This window comes from Dromiciops gliroides, chromosome 1 (assembly GCF_019393635.1).
Source record: "Dromiciops gliroides isolate mDroGli1 chromosome 1, mDroGli1.pri, whole genome shotgun sequence".
In the NCBI taxonomy this organism is placed as follows: Eukaryota; Metazoa; Chordata; class Mammalia; order Microbiotheria; family Microbiotheriidae; genus Dromiciops; species Dromiciops gliroides.
The window spans coordinates 695263311-695278909 of NC_057861.1; the positions used below are offsets into that span (position 1 = coordinate 695263311).

General features: G+C 37.8%; 1 protein-coding gene across 1 annotated transcript in view; it reads right to left on the reverse strand.

The window, feature by feature from the left end:
- The window catches only part of VOPP1 (VOPP1 WW domain binding protein), a 203279-nt gene that overhangs the window by 143585 nt on the left and 44095 nt on the right, over nt 1-15599 (reverse strand). The gene's annotated exons all lie outside the window — the stretch shown is intronic.

Here is a 15599-nt window from a genome sequence, read left to right on the forward strand (position 1 = left end):
GACCCATTTAGTGTGAATGATTCCCTCGACTTAGTAACATTATTTGAATTCACATTCCATATTTCCATTAGGCTGGAACCATTTACCATATTTTACATACTCATAACTTTGAATAGTGTGAATTTTAATTTCATGCTTCAAATTATTGAATTTATTCAATAACTTCAGGGGACTTGTTATTTGCATTAATGTAGACCTAGGTGTATAGAGAGTTGGGAGGCTGAGAAAGAGCATAGTACCTCTCCCAGTTCCTTTTGAAGTTTATATAGGAGCAGCAAACTGCTCAAGGCAGAGGTTAGGGAATGATTTGAGGTATAAGGATTGACATTAAACACCGTAGGGTCTGAGGGCTACCTGCCAGAGCAGGTCTTCTAGAATGGGGTGCTTCCACATGAAGTATTTGCAGTTTAGGACCTGGGGTATCTGGTCTGGCAGTGTTTTCAGGGGGCAGGACTCTAGAGGAGGAAGAACAATAGCAGCAGGGAAATTAGTTATCAATGGTTGGATAGAGGAGTTCAGCTAAATAAATGCCCTAAATATACCCATAGTTTGATAGCCTGTTCCCAAGTTTTCAACAGATGCTCTGGAAACTAAGTCAATTAGTGCTAATAGTGCTGCCCCAGTCCTGATGCAAGATTTCAGTGGTACCCTTTCCTGAGATAAGACTTAAAGGGGGTGGGGCTGAAGTGCCCCCTCTAATTCTCCTGAACAAACCAGGACCAGATTTAAAATTATCAAAGGAAAGAGACCACTGATCCTCAAACTAAGGCTAAAGGATAGAAAAGGCAAAAAGCATCTTGGTGCCCCAAAGGGTGGTTAAAATCATGAGTAAAGGTACCCATCAGCACCCTGGCAGAAGAAGGCAGATTGAGTATATGCAAGAAGGCCAGACATCAAATTTACACACCTATCTATAGCTAACTATTCCTCAGGGCTATTTAAAGAGGATATAGATATAGAAAGATAGACGACAGATAAATAGATATACCTATATATACTCTTCACATATATATATAAATATACCCATATACACTCTTCACATACATATATACACACATGTGTAGATGTATGTGTGTATATAGTGAAGAATATATATATATATACACACATATATATATGAGAAGTATATATAGGGTGTGCATGTATATGTGTGTGGAGTGTATATAGGTAAAACAATTCAGCAGAGAAGTAGCAGGTGGAAGTAACCACTGAGTGGAAAAGTGGAAAAGCAACAGGTGGCAACTCAATGGAGAAGGCAGCTCAGCAGAAGACATCAGCAGCTTGCCACTCAACAGGGCAAATAGCATAGCAGAGAGCATCAGGGAACCTCAGAAACTCTGTGGGGAAGCATCAAGTAGCAGCTTAGGGAGCAGAGTTTTCCAGATGTGATATAACCAAAGTACTAAGATTTTTCTGGACTCTTTGTGTTCCATCTCCCACCGAGGGATAGGAATTGGTGGAAGAATTGATTGCAGTAAGGAACTCTCTTCATTCCTCTCCTTTTTCATCTCTTTCTCCCCCTCTTTCCTCCTTTTTTTCACTCTTTTCCTCTCCCCACCAATCTTTTTCTTTCTCTCCAAGCTAGAAATAGCTGGATATATATTAATGTTGAATTAAATAAAATTACGTCTGGCAGGCTGCTTAAACAGCAGAGTATACATTATTAGTATTAATATTTTTTTTCCTTCACCAATAACTGATGCCAACCAGCATCAGTGGAGGAAGTTTCCACCCTAGGAATTATTCACTCTGATAAAATCACAGTTCCAAACATCATCATTGTGCATTCTTCAAGCATGCTTTCTTCACTCATATACATTATGATATTTCTCAGACTCCTTCATATTTGTTATTCCTTTTAGCACAGGAGTATTCCATTACATGCATATGCCATCATTTGTTCAACCATTCCTCAATCTTTTGGCACGTATTTTATTCCCATCTTTTTGTCATTACAAATAATGCTTCTATGAACATTTTTTTGCACATATGGATATTTTCTTGCTGTCAGTCCCCTCCTTAGGGAATAGTCCCAGTCATGTTCTTCTTCTTCTTGCAAGCAGGTAGTAATGTGACTGCACTAGCAATTTTTAGTAGTACATACACATTGGGGATTTGGCTACACTTGTGACTTTTGTGAGGTTATTAAAAACCCAAGTGATAATCCCAAGTTTTGATAATCAACCAGAAAGCTTCATGCATGCCCAAGAATGTGAAGAATGTTCGCCTTCTGCTTTGGGCGGACACCCAGCTTCTCCATGAGCTGAGATGAAAATTTATACAGAAGGTGAAGAATTTGAAGGAAAAAAACGGAACAGAATGGAGGGCAGGCCGTGTGAAATGCATTCCTCCTCCATGAGTGTTGAAAAAAGAAGGCAGGTGGCGCTTGCCAGAATGAGAGTGAGAACAGCACTGCCGGAAAGTTAGTGCTCAGAGATTTGGAATTTTAAACAGCAATTTCCAAAAGCCAGAGTACTCTGAACCACAGATGAATTCTGGGGGAAAGTTCGGCCACTTTATGGTCCAAGTTTGGCTCTCTAATGACAAGGGCAGAAGGCTGCTCTGTTGTGAATTTATAAACACACACGTGTTTGTCAAGAAGCAGTCTTGTGGGGACAGCTAGGTAGCACAGTGGATAAAGCACTGGACCTGGATTCAAGAGGACCTGAGTTCAAATCCAGTCTCAGACACTTGATACTTACTAGCTGTGTGACCCTGGGCAAGTCACTTACACCTTCTTCTTCTTCTTTTTGGTGGGGCAATGAGAAGGAGAAGGAGAAGGAGAAGGAGAAGGAGAAGGAGAAGGAGAAGGAGAAGGAGAAGGAGAAGGAGAAGGAGAAGGAGAAGGAGAAGGAGAAGGAGAAGGAGAAGGAGAAGGAGAAGGAGAAGGAGAAGGAGGAGAAGGAAGAAGGAAGAAGGAAGAAGGAAGAAGGAAGGAGGAGGAGGAGAAGGAGAAAGAAGAAGGAAGGAGGAGAAGGAAGGAGGAGGAGAAGGAAGGAGGAGGAAGAGAAGGAGGAGAAGAAGAAGAAGTAGTAGTAGTAGTAGTAGTAGTAGTAGTAGTAGTAGTAGTAGTAGTAGTCTGGTGCTAGTCTGAGAATCAGAAAGACCTAGATTCAGGGGGCAGCTAGGTGGCACAGTGGATAAAGCACCGGCCCTGGATTCAGGAGTACCTGAGTTCAAATCCGGCCTCAGACATTTGACACTTACTAGCTGTGTGGGCAAGTCACTTAACCCTCATTGCCCAGCAAAAAAACAAAAACAAAAACCAACAACAACAAAAAAGAAAGACCTAGATTCAAATGTTGCCTTGATCATCCTGCCACATACTAGGGTAGATTATTTAACCTCTTAGAGCCTGTAAAGGTGGAAATTGAAAAGACAGAGTGCTGCATTGTTGGGGACAGTTTTCTCTCCAAGAGTTGCTTATATAGGTGAAATCACAGGTGCAGTCCAAAGCTAAACAAACAAAAACCAAAAAGGTTGGCACATACAATAATAACTAGAATTTATATCAAGTTGAAAAGTTTTCAAGGCACTTTAAATATTATCTCATTTAACGCTGACAAACACCTCATCAGATAGGTGCTAGTATTATCTGCATTTTATAAATGAGCAAACTGGTACCCAGATTGATTAAGTGGTTTGCCCAGCACCATGGAGCTCTAGGTAAATATCTGAGATGGGATTTGAACTCATTTTTCCTAACTCCAGGTCCAGCACTCTATCCACTGTGCCACCTAGCTCCTCCAATATAGATGGATAAAAAGACAGACTGAAGATGAGATTTAGCTGCTTGGCAAGAGACCTTAGTATGATCATTTATTCTTGCCCACTAGAAAATAGGAAGGCAGCATGCTTAAATTGCCATAGTTTCCCTAACGTTACTTAAAGGCTATCTGCTAGGTGGCTGGGCTGCTAAACTCAGGCACTATAGCTAAGAATATCTTATCCTAACTTATCTGCTCAGTTGTATTGCCTCATCCACCAGAGTCTACCCACAACTCCACTTTGCTTCCTGTTTGTGCATAGGCAGAAAACTAAGATTTATAAGCCTCACATCTGGCCTTTTTAAAGATTACCTTTAGTGCATTTGCTTCTTCTATCAGAGCTCTAAAATCTAACTTTTCAGAGGGTATCAGCAAAGAGATGCAGCACCAAGCAAAGTTTGACTCAATTCCTGCTTTTTGTCCAGGACTTGGTGCTATGGAGACACCAGAAGAAAAGAGAAGATGTGATCCTAGCTCTTTAGATCCTGGTTTCTGACAGGCCTGTCCCCTTTGAGGAATAGAGAGGATTACATGGCCCTGAATTCCCAACTCTTCTTTTAAAGGATGCTTTGTTGGAGCAGATACTGATCGACCAAATGAGATAATCCATGGTAAGCACCTTACCAACCTCAAAGGGCTACCTAAATGCTATCATCATCATCATTGGGGCTAACCCTCGACTCCTATGATGAAACTAAGCTTCTGCAACCCAACTGGCTCTTCTTTCATTTTTGACCTTCATTCACTAATTTTTTTTTTTTGCGGGGCAATGGGGGTTAAGTGACTTGCCCAGGGTCACACAGCTAGTAAGTGTCAAGTGTCTGAGGTCAGATTTGAACTCACATCCTCCTGAATCCAGGGCTGGTTCTTTATCCACTGTGCCACCTAGTTGCCCCTCTCATTCACTATTGAATCTCTGGGCTATCGCTATCTGTTTACTCTAGGACCCTCCCCCCCAACACTGGCTCCCTGACCTATCCTTGAGCTGACCTTTGGACTTTTGACTTCTTCTGGTCTTACCAGGAATGAGTCACCAAATGCACTCATTTTTCATTTCTGCTCTTAGTTTTCAAGACTGAGCTACTCATGGATGCCCTGTTGTATAGCCCTGACCAGTAGCCATTAGTCCAGATGTGACATCAACCCTTAAATAGCTCACAATCTTGTTCGACAGACAAGGAGAATGGGGGTGCCCAGAACACTCAAATAGAAATGGGGGCCATGGGGCAGCTAGGTGGCGAAGAGGATAAAGCACTGGCCCTGGATTCAGGAGGACCTGAGTTCAAATCCAGATTCAGACACTTGACATGTACTAGCCGTGTGACCCTGGGCAAGTCACTTATCCCCCAGTGCCCCGCACACAAAAAAAAAGAAAAAGAAAAAAAATGGGGGCCATTAAACCATACATAATGATGTCTGATGGTGCTTATTGACTTAGGAAACCACATATTAACATGTATTGTTGTTGTTCAGTTGTTTCAAGTTGTGTCTGACTCTTTGTGACCCCATTTGGAGTTTCTTGGCAAAGATACTGAAGTGGTTTAGCATTTCCTTCTCAAGATCATTTTACATATGAAGAAACTGGGGCAAACAGGGTTAAGTGACTTGCCCAGGGTCACACAGCTAATAAATGTCTGAGACTAGATTTGAACTCAGGTCTTCGGCCTGGCAGTCTATCCACTGAGCTATCTAGCTGCCCTCTATTTTAAAACAAAACCCCCCAAAATGTGAAGGAAAGCCTAGTCAGAATAGATCTCAAATTATATTATAGGGGCAGCTAGGTGGCACAGTGGATAAAGCACCGGCCCTGGAATCAGGAGGACCAGAATTCAAATCCGGCCTCAGACACTTGACACTTACTAGCTGTGTGACCCTGGGCAAGTCACTTAACCCTCATTGCCCTTTCCCCCAAAAAAATTATATTATAAAGCAGTAAGCACTGGCTAAGAAATAGAGTGGAATAGATTAGATACATCATACATAGTAGTAAATGACCATATTAATCTAGTGTTTGATAAACACGAAGATCCAGGCTTTGGGGACAAGAACTGTTGGGAAAACCAGAAAGCAATTTGGTAGAAGCTAGGTAGGTATAAACCAAAATTTTGAATCACATACCAAGATAAGATCAAAACAGGTACATGATTTTCACATAAAGGGTGATAGCATGGGCAAAGCATGGAATAATTTAGCTGTCAGATCTATGGATAAGGGAAGAATTTATGACCAAATAAGAGAACATTATGAGATATAAAATGCCTAATTTTGATTATATTATCAGATTGCCTGCTGTCTGGGGGAGGGGGGGAGGGAGAAAAATTTGAAATTGGAAATCTTATATAAACAAATGGTAAAAGCTATCTTTACATGTAACTGGAAAATAATACAATACTTTTATTTAAAAAAAAGGAAAAAGGACTTATTTGTACAAAAAAAATATTTATAGCAGCTCTTTTTGTGGTGGCAAAGAATTAGAAATGGAGATGTCCATCAATTCAGGAATAGCTGTGATTATCTGTGACTGTATTTTCCTTCATTTTGTTAAATATTTACCAGTGACATTTTAATCTGGATCAGGCCAGACTCAGAACTGTTGTGGGCCACTTGCAGTACATGGGCCATGTGTCTGACACCTCTGTCTATTAATATCTCTTTGAATCCTGACTCTCCTGCAGTATGTGTCATTTGCAATTTTGATAAGCATACCACCTATGCCTTCTCAAAGTCACTGATAAAAATAATAAGCAATATAAGGTCAAGCTTAGATCCCTGGATTAGTCCACTAGACATTGACTTCCAAGTTTACATAAATCATAAATGTAATGTAATCTTTGGATCTCATCATTCCAGCATTTACATTTGTTTAGCTGGTATCTCTTCATTTTGTCCACAGGAACATGACAAGAGGCTTTGTCAAATGTTTTGCTAAAATATGGATAAACTGTCTATAATATTCCTCCTGATCTGGTAGATCTGGTAGTCAAGTCACCCTGCCAAGAAAGGAAATAAGGTTAGTCTAACATAGCCTGTTCTTGATAAAACCATGCTGACTCTTCTGATCACTGCTTCCTTATCTAGATGTTCAATTACCATCCTTCTAAGCATTCCTTTTAGAACAGGGGTTCTTTTTTTTCCCCTGGGGCAAGGAGTGTTATGTGACTTGACCAGGGTCACACAGCTTGTGTCAAGTGCCTGAGGCTGGATTTGAACTCAGGTCCCCCTGAATCCAGGGCCACTATTTTATCCACTGTGCCACCTAGCTGCCCCTAAGAACAGGGGTTATTAACCTGTGGGCCATGAACTTAGTTTTTTAAACAGCTATATTTCAATATATTTGTTTCCTCTGAAATCCTAAATATTTTCTCTAATGAACTTAATGTGATTCTGAGATAGGATCTGCAAGTTTCACCAGATTGTCTAAGGGGTCTATAATATATTAACATAAATATATACATAGATTTATATGAAGGTTATCACCATATAATATAATGTAACATATTTATTATATTCATTTATCATTTATATATTAAAGAAATGCATTGTGTTTATTACATTGCATTATATATAAAGGTTAAGAACCCTTGTTCTGGAATAATGTCAAGAAATGAAATAAAGGTCACTGGCTTATACTGAAGATTCCATTCTCTCCCCTCTTTGGAAAATTGGGGCAACATTTACCCTTCTCCTATCCTAAAAGATTATTCCCATTCTCTATTATCCTTTCAAGTTCATTAACGGTGCCTTAGCAATTATATCTACTTTTTTTTTTTTTTTCAGTTTTCTAGGATGTTGTTGATCTGGACCTTATGTCTTGAACTAATTAAAGGCTCATAGGTGCTCTTTTGGTATCTCCTTGGGTATCAAATACCTTATTAGTCATTTTCATTCTGTTCTTTCCAAAGGTCATTCTCTTTGGCAAAGAAAACGGAAACAAAGTCGAAATGGGACATAGCCAATCCTTGGTTTTATCATCTTTCTATCTACCCCAAAACACATATTTGATTGATCCTTATATTTTCCCTAGTGTAGTTAAAACAATACACACACACACACACACACACACACACACACACACACACATTCTTTAAACTTTATTACCTCGACTGTCTCCAATAACAAGCTTTAGAACTCCAAGCACATCATACCAGCCTTAAAGGTATGTTTTGACCTATGGATCAAATGCCACATAAGTATCATTTCAAAGACAATTCCTGCATAACAAGATGACTTTGGGGGCAGATGGCTTTGTTCATCTAGTTATAAAGAGGAGGAATGGTATACACATCTTTTTCAATATTAATGTTTAACAGATATATAACACCACTCAACCAGGGTTTCTTGCTTGTCTGTTTTTGTTTTGCTTTGTTGCTATAAATGCTGTTTATATCCCAGGCCTGATAGATGAAAGGGAAGAATTTAGCCCACCTTTTGTTTTGTAGCCAAGTAGCAATTATTCTTCCATTCATCCAGCCCCATTCCCCTTCAAATATTCCAAACACCTAAAGGAAATCTAACTAAATTCCTCAGTCACCTACACAAAGATTCAAGAACTAGAAGCTTCCCCACCTTTTCTCTGGGCCTCAGTTTCCTCTTTGGTAAAATGAGTAGGCTATGGTCTAGTGTGCCTTTCATCTCTAAAAATCTATGACAGGGGCAGTTAGGTGGTGCAGTGGATAGAGCACCGGCCCTGGAGTCAGGAGGACCTGAGTTCAAATCTGACCTCAGACACTTAACAATTACTAGCTGTGTGACCCTGGGCAACTCGCTTAACCCCAATTGCCTCAAAAAAAAAAATCTATGACAATCTCCCTTCCTTCCCAAGAGGTGCCTATCACTTTTTTTCCCCTATTTAATTCACTACAGAGAATTGTCTCTTGCTGAGTCATTTATTATAAAGAAGATGTCTCATGTATTCATTTTCAGGTCCTAAAATACTGAAAATATGACTTTATAGGTAAAGACATTTTAACAAAATATCTTTACAACATAATACTTAGATGTCCCATCACATGCATTATATGAAAATAGCTAAAGAACCTGAGGATGTGAAAGAATGCTGGATCCAGCTGTGAGTTCATTGGGAACAAAGAATATCTTACTATTATTTGTACCCCCAGCATTTAGTACTTTAGCACTTTGCATGTGGTAAATACTTAATAAATACTTTATTCACTCATGAATCTAGAGTCAGAGTCCCTAGGTTTGAATTCACAGTCTGCCAATGACTATAACCTTTGGCAATTCAATTCAATTGAATAAACATTTAATTAATCTTCTGCTATGTGCCAGGCATTGTGCTAAGAACTGGAGATTCAAAAACAGGCAAAAGATAGTCCCTGAGCTCATGGTGCTTATACTCTAATGGGTAAGTCACCCAACCTAAATCTTTGTTTCTCATTTGTAAAATGGGAGGAACCTGCATAGAATGTGCTAGATGGCCTCTAAGGACACTCCCAGCTTTGAATCTATGATCCTAAGACCCTAATCATGAACTGATTACAGACATAGTCCCTGACTAGGAGTCTACACCATTAAATGAACTAAATGTAGGAAAGTTCTGGTCCTGAATGATTCCCATCAGTACCTCCACTCTTGAGTTCACTTTGTTATCAGAGAAATACACACACACACACACACACACACACACACACACACACACACACACACACACACTAATGGTCTACACAGGGGCTGAGTTCATGGAAAGAATACTGGCTAATCAACAAATATTAACACTCCCAGCAGCCTGAAAGGTCATTTTTAAGTTGCTCAGAGCCCAGAACACACCTTCAGTCTTGGAGATCTTAGTATTTTGCTTAATGTTCTGACATGCATGTGATATACAAACATATATGATTTCAGTACACAAAGAATGCAAAACAAAAAGTTAAATCAGGGTATCCAGATCATTCAGGCCCCAAACAGGCTAATGAAGAAAAACATGTTTGAACTAAATTATCTAGGCTATTTATCAACACTGAAGGAATTCACTATAGTGTTACTTGTTTGGTGTAACCAAAACAAATGCTAGACCTAGAATTTAGTCCTGATTCTGCTATTAACTAGCTGTGTAACACCACGCAAAACACAAATTCTCTGGACCTTCAAATGCAAAGATGATCTCTAGAGTCCCTTTCAACTCTTATATTCCATGATTCTTCATCTTTGCCCATGTAGACAAAGCTTCTCTATGTGTGCATTACAAAAATTCTGAAAGAAATATTAAAAAATTTTCAGTACCCATTGATGTCTGGGAGGCAGTATCGCTCAGTAGATAGAGAGGTAGCCTCAAAGCCAGGAAGACCCAGGTTCAAGTCCTACCTCTAACATATACTGGTTGTGTCCATCTAAGTAAGTTAATTAACCTTATTTTTCTAGGCGACTCCCTAAATTTCAGAGAAGGTTCTGATCTGCATTGGTAAAGGGAGTTTCTTCACCTGGGAGTTCCTTATAGCAGTGAAATCACACCTCTAGACTCTCCCCTATCCACATCTATGTCCTTCAACTAAGGTTCTCCCACCAGTAATACTGGGTTTTCAAGACAATACCAGAGAAAATAAGCTCCAGCAGATCCCACCATCTAGAAGGCGTTTGAGTATGGGCCCAGTGGTAGAATTTAATTGAACATATGTTTATTAAGCAAACATGTTTGTAAAGAGCTTAGCACAGTGCCCAGGACATAACAGGCACTAAATAAATACCTTTCCCCTTCCCCCTACCACATACACATCATCATGCTGGGTTTTATATATCAAAAAAAAAAAAAAAAGATGCTACCCTTGTCCTCACGACGTTTACAGTCACATGATAAAAAAAGTGTTATCTACCATCAGAGAAAGAACTGATAAACTCTGCAGATGGAAGCATATTTTTTCACTTTATTTTTTTCTTTTTTTGCTATTTTTTGCAGCATTGTTAATATGGAAATGTGTTTTGAATGACTTCACAAGTATAATGAATAGCATATTGCTTTTCTTCTCAATAGGTAGGGGAGGGGTGGAAGGAGAAAGAATTTGGAATTCAAAAATTTTAAATGAATTCAAAAAAAAGTTTTAAAAAAGACATTTTTAGTACAATAGCTTTATCTCCATCATATAAGAGAAACTTATCACCAAACGGTTGGCGATTTTTCTGTACCAGCATGGTCCCCTTTTGAAGGGCAGATGCTTAAAATATTCACTCAAAACAGTCTTAGACTACATTTACTATTTACTATTTATCAGGATCCGTCAGAACAAGAATAAATAGGTCTTCTTGCAAAATCATAGCCTGTTTCTCATATCTACATATCTATATACATATATCATATATGTGAATAAATAGAAAATCATTGCTGAAAAGAGAAATGTCCATATCACTAATGCCTAAAGATGAAGGGATTCAGTTAGGAAAATATTTATTATGCCATGCTACCTCCAAAAGGTAGCCAAAAAACCCCCAACAATATCATTAGAAGAATTCACAAGTAGAATGTTTTCTCAAGATTCTGAGGGAAAAGAGAAGCCACATACTAACTAACTAAAAGCATCTGTGATCATAGTAAAAATGACTATACTATCCAAATCTATAGATTTAATATGTCAATCAAAATATGGAAAAGAGAGTTTGTAGAGTTAGCTAAAAGGGAAAAAGAAAATGAAACCAACACAATTCATCTGGAAGAACAAAAGGTCAAGAATTTCAAGAAAAATAATGGGGGGAAATGATAGAGGGGTACTTATGCTGCCAGATTTCAAATTATACTATAAAGCTATAATTATCAAAATTATGTGGTACTGGGTACAAAATTAGATCAGTGGAATAGATTAGATGAGCAAGTTTAGAATAAAATTCATAGAATACTCTAGTATTTGATAAATCCAAGAATACAAATCATTTTTGAAAGAATTTATTGTTTAACAAAAAACTTCTGGGAAAATAGGCTAGCAAAATGGTAGAAAATGGGACTAGACTAGCCTCTTACATTATACACCACAAAAAAATTCCAAAAGGATTGATAAAAAATCAAATAAGTAAAAGTCACACCATAAAAAAATCAGGAAGAAATAGCCTAATACTAATTGGAGTAAATTAAAAGGGACAAAATAGATACATTAAATCAGTTAGTCAATATACATTTATCAAGAATTTGCTATGTGCCCACTAAGTTAAAGAAAGAGATTAGACAAGGAAGAACCTGAAATAAATGAATTCAATTATCCAGTATTTGATAAAACTAGAAAACAAAATTATCAATGAAAAATTCCCTATTTGGTAATAAATGCTGAGAAAAAAAGATCAATACAAATGAGACTTAGATCACTCTTATACAATATTGCACAATAAATTCAAAATGAATACAAGACCTAAATATTAAAGATCACAGCATTAAAAATGAGAACAATATCATCTACCTTTCCTAGCTATAAAAATATTGTTAATCAAATGAGGATAGAGGCAATTACAAAAAATTAAATAGAAAACTCTGCATCATATTGAAAGCTTTTTATACAAATAAAATTAACCTACCTAAGAAAAGAATGGAAGTGGTCAATTAGGAGGGAAAAAAATCTTCACATCAAATATCTGACAAGGGTTTGCTATCTAATATATAGATACAAGTTAATCCCCAATAGACAAGGGTTTGAAAGAATATAAATAAATATTTCTCAAAATAATTTTAAACTAACAGATATATGAACAATACTCCAAATTACTAATAATATGAGAAATTCAAATTAAAACAACCCTGAGGTTTCACCTTATGCCCATCAAATTACTAAAGGATACAAAAGAAGGGAACATATTGGAAGATTTGTGGAAAGATGGGCACACTAATGTACTGTCAATGGAACCATGAATTAGTATAAATATTTTATGGTACAACCCAAAAACCAGTTTGGAATTATGTCCAAATCCTTTGACTCAGAGATTCTACTCTACTCTTAGCCATATACCCCATGAAGGTGACTGCCAAAAAGAAAGTCTCCCTATATACCAAAATATATATAGCAACATTTATGTTGTAGCAAAGAACTAGAAACAAAGTTGATACTCATCAGTTGGGAAATTGCTTAACAAATTGTGGCAGATAACTATAAAGAAATGCTATTGTGCTATAAAAACAAATATAAAATAAATAAAATGTATAAAATAAATCATAAATATATTATGTTCTATAAAAATGATAAACTACAGAAAAACATGGAAAGAGATGAAATGATAGAAAGTAAAATGAGCAAAGAAAACAGCATATAAAGTGATTAAAAAATGGAATGGAAAGAATCGCAAAACATTGATATTGCAAATGACAAAGAATGCGTTGTTGTTTGTTCTTTGTTTTCAAAGAAGACCAATGATATCATGAGCGCTGTCTTGACTTGCCCATTTAAATTGGATTTAAATGAAGCAAAATTGCACAAAGTCATCAGCCTTACCCTCTCTCTCTTCCTTAGTGAACAAGACAAAAGTCAAGACAACTGGCTATGGCCCAGAATGCAGTTGCTGACCTTGGCATCTTCAATGCCTGACCAAGCTCTAAGTACTCCATAGCACCTGCTTCTTATGTCATAATGGCCACTGGATCAAAATTGTTTTCATTCTCCCATTCTGCCAGGGAAATTCTTCACATGCTTGAGGTAGACATCCTGCTAACTGACCAAGATATCTGAGGGATATGTGAGGTGTTCAGGGAAGACTAGCACCTCTGATGTGAGGGTTTGCCAAGCCCTTTTCAGGATTGCTCATCTACCTTTGGTGTCCACCTTCACTCAACTCTTACTTATGGCTCCAAGAAGCTGTAGCATGTGCGGTAGCCACACCCCAATAAACTGTCTAGGGCAGAGAGGCTAAACTAGGTTGATGGTGCAAAAAATAAAAATAGCTCCAAAGAAGAGATATCAGAATATATGTCCCTTACTTCTCTACAGGAAGGTTGGGGGTGGGGGTGGGGGTGGGGGGGTTGATCCTTGGGTATAGAGCAATGAAAGATTTTCCAGGTTTTGGTTTTGTTTATTTTTTTCTCTTCTTCCTTTTTTCTTAAAAAAAGTATTTGTTACAAGAAATCATTCTCTTGGAGAGTAACACAGTGGGGCATCAGAGGAAATGTAGGCAATTGAAAAACAAAAGATGGAGCAGCTAGATGGTGTACTGGATAAAGCACCAGTCCTGGATTCAGGAGGGCCTGAGTTCAAATCCGACCTCAGACATTTGACACTTAACTATCTGTTTGACCCTGGGCAAGTCACTTAACCCTCATTGCCCTTCAAAACAAAACAAAACAAAAAAGCAAAAGATATTAATTTTTTTAAATTCTTATTCTTAAAAAAGTAATTGAATTCCTCTACTGTGGAAACTGAATAGACATATTACTTTGCTACACATTGAATAGGTTGATGTAAACCAACTTCCTTGAATTATTATGAAGTGAAGCTTCATTTCTATCTTGAAGCCCACAAAATACTGAGCACTAAACAAAGCAACACAAGGTACCATCACCAGTACAACAAGTAGTTTTCTAAAAAAACAAGTTTGGCCCTAAGGAGATCTAAGGAGACACCTCTCCCTGCTCCTTTGTAGAGTTTGGGGCCTCTGGGGGTGAAACATTGTAAATAATCTTGGAATTTTTCTATGTATCAATTTTGCTATATTTTTTTCACTTCTTCCTTTTTAAAAAAAAAATAATTTGGGGGCAGCTAGGTGGTGCAGTGGATAGGGCACCGGCCCTGGAGTCAGGAGGACCTGATTTCAAATCTTACTAGCTTACACTTACTAGCCGTATGACCCTGGGCAAGTCACTTAACCCCAATTGCCTCACTAAAAAACAAACAAAAATAATAATAATTTTTTGTTATAAGGGAAGACTTTCTGGGAAGGGGGAGAAAGAGAAATAAAAGAAAACTAGAACATGTAAAAACAATCAATACAAATCTATTTTTATTTTATGATAAAATTTTGTTTTGTTTTGTTACATCGCCAGAATTTCCCCCAAGTAACCCTCCTCCCCTCTCATAGTCATTCCATAATAAATGATTCTTAAGGACAAAAATGCAACAGATATAAAATCAGCAAAAGTGAACAATACATCAAAAAAAATCTGAAAATATATGCAATGTACCACACTCATGGAGCTCCCACCTCTGCAAAGGAGTGGGGTGAGGATGTCTTCTCCTATCTCTTCTTTGGAGAGACTTGTGCTTTGTAATTTTGCAAGGCTCACTTGTTTGTTTTGTGTTCTTTCCATTTAAATTGTTGTAGCACTTGTGTATTTGGGGCGGGAGGGGGTGGCTCTGCTTATCTGACTCTGCACCACTTTACATAACTCTTTCCCTGTTTCTCTATATTCCTCATATTTGTCATTTCTTAAAATAGTGACAGTCCATTACAGGACTGTACCACTATTTGTTTAGCCATTTCCCCCGTTGATGGACATCAACTGTTTCTAATTCTTTGCTATCACTAAGAAACACTGTGGCAAATATTTTGTTGTATATGGGGACTTTCTTCTAATCAATTAATTCCTTAGTGTATAAACCTAGTAGTGGTATCTCTGGATCCAAAGTCCATCGACATTTTAGTCACTTTATTTGAGTAATTTCCAAATGCTTTCCAAAATAGTTGTGGAAAATCTACTAAAGAAAAAAAAAAGATTCCCTTATCTACCTTCAAGGCTCAGTCCAGGTGCTGTCTTTTCTGAAAAGCCTTACTTGATTTCTCCCCACCCTCAGCACCCATCCTCAAATATTCTTATAGCTCTTTATGCCATCTCACTTTTGCTCCCTTTCATTTCCTACCGTGGAGTACAGTAATCCCCACCCCCCTCCCCACAGAAGAATGGAAACTTCCTATAGGCAG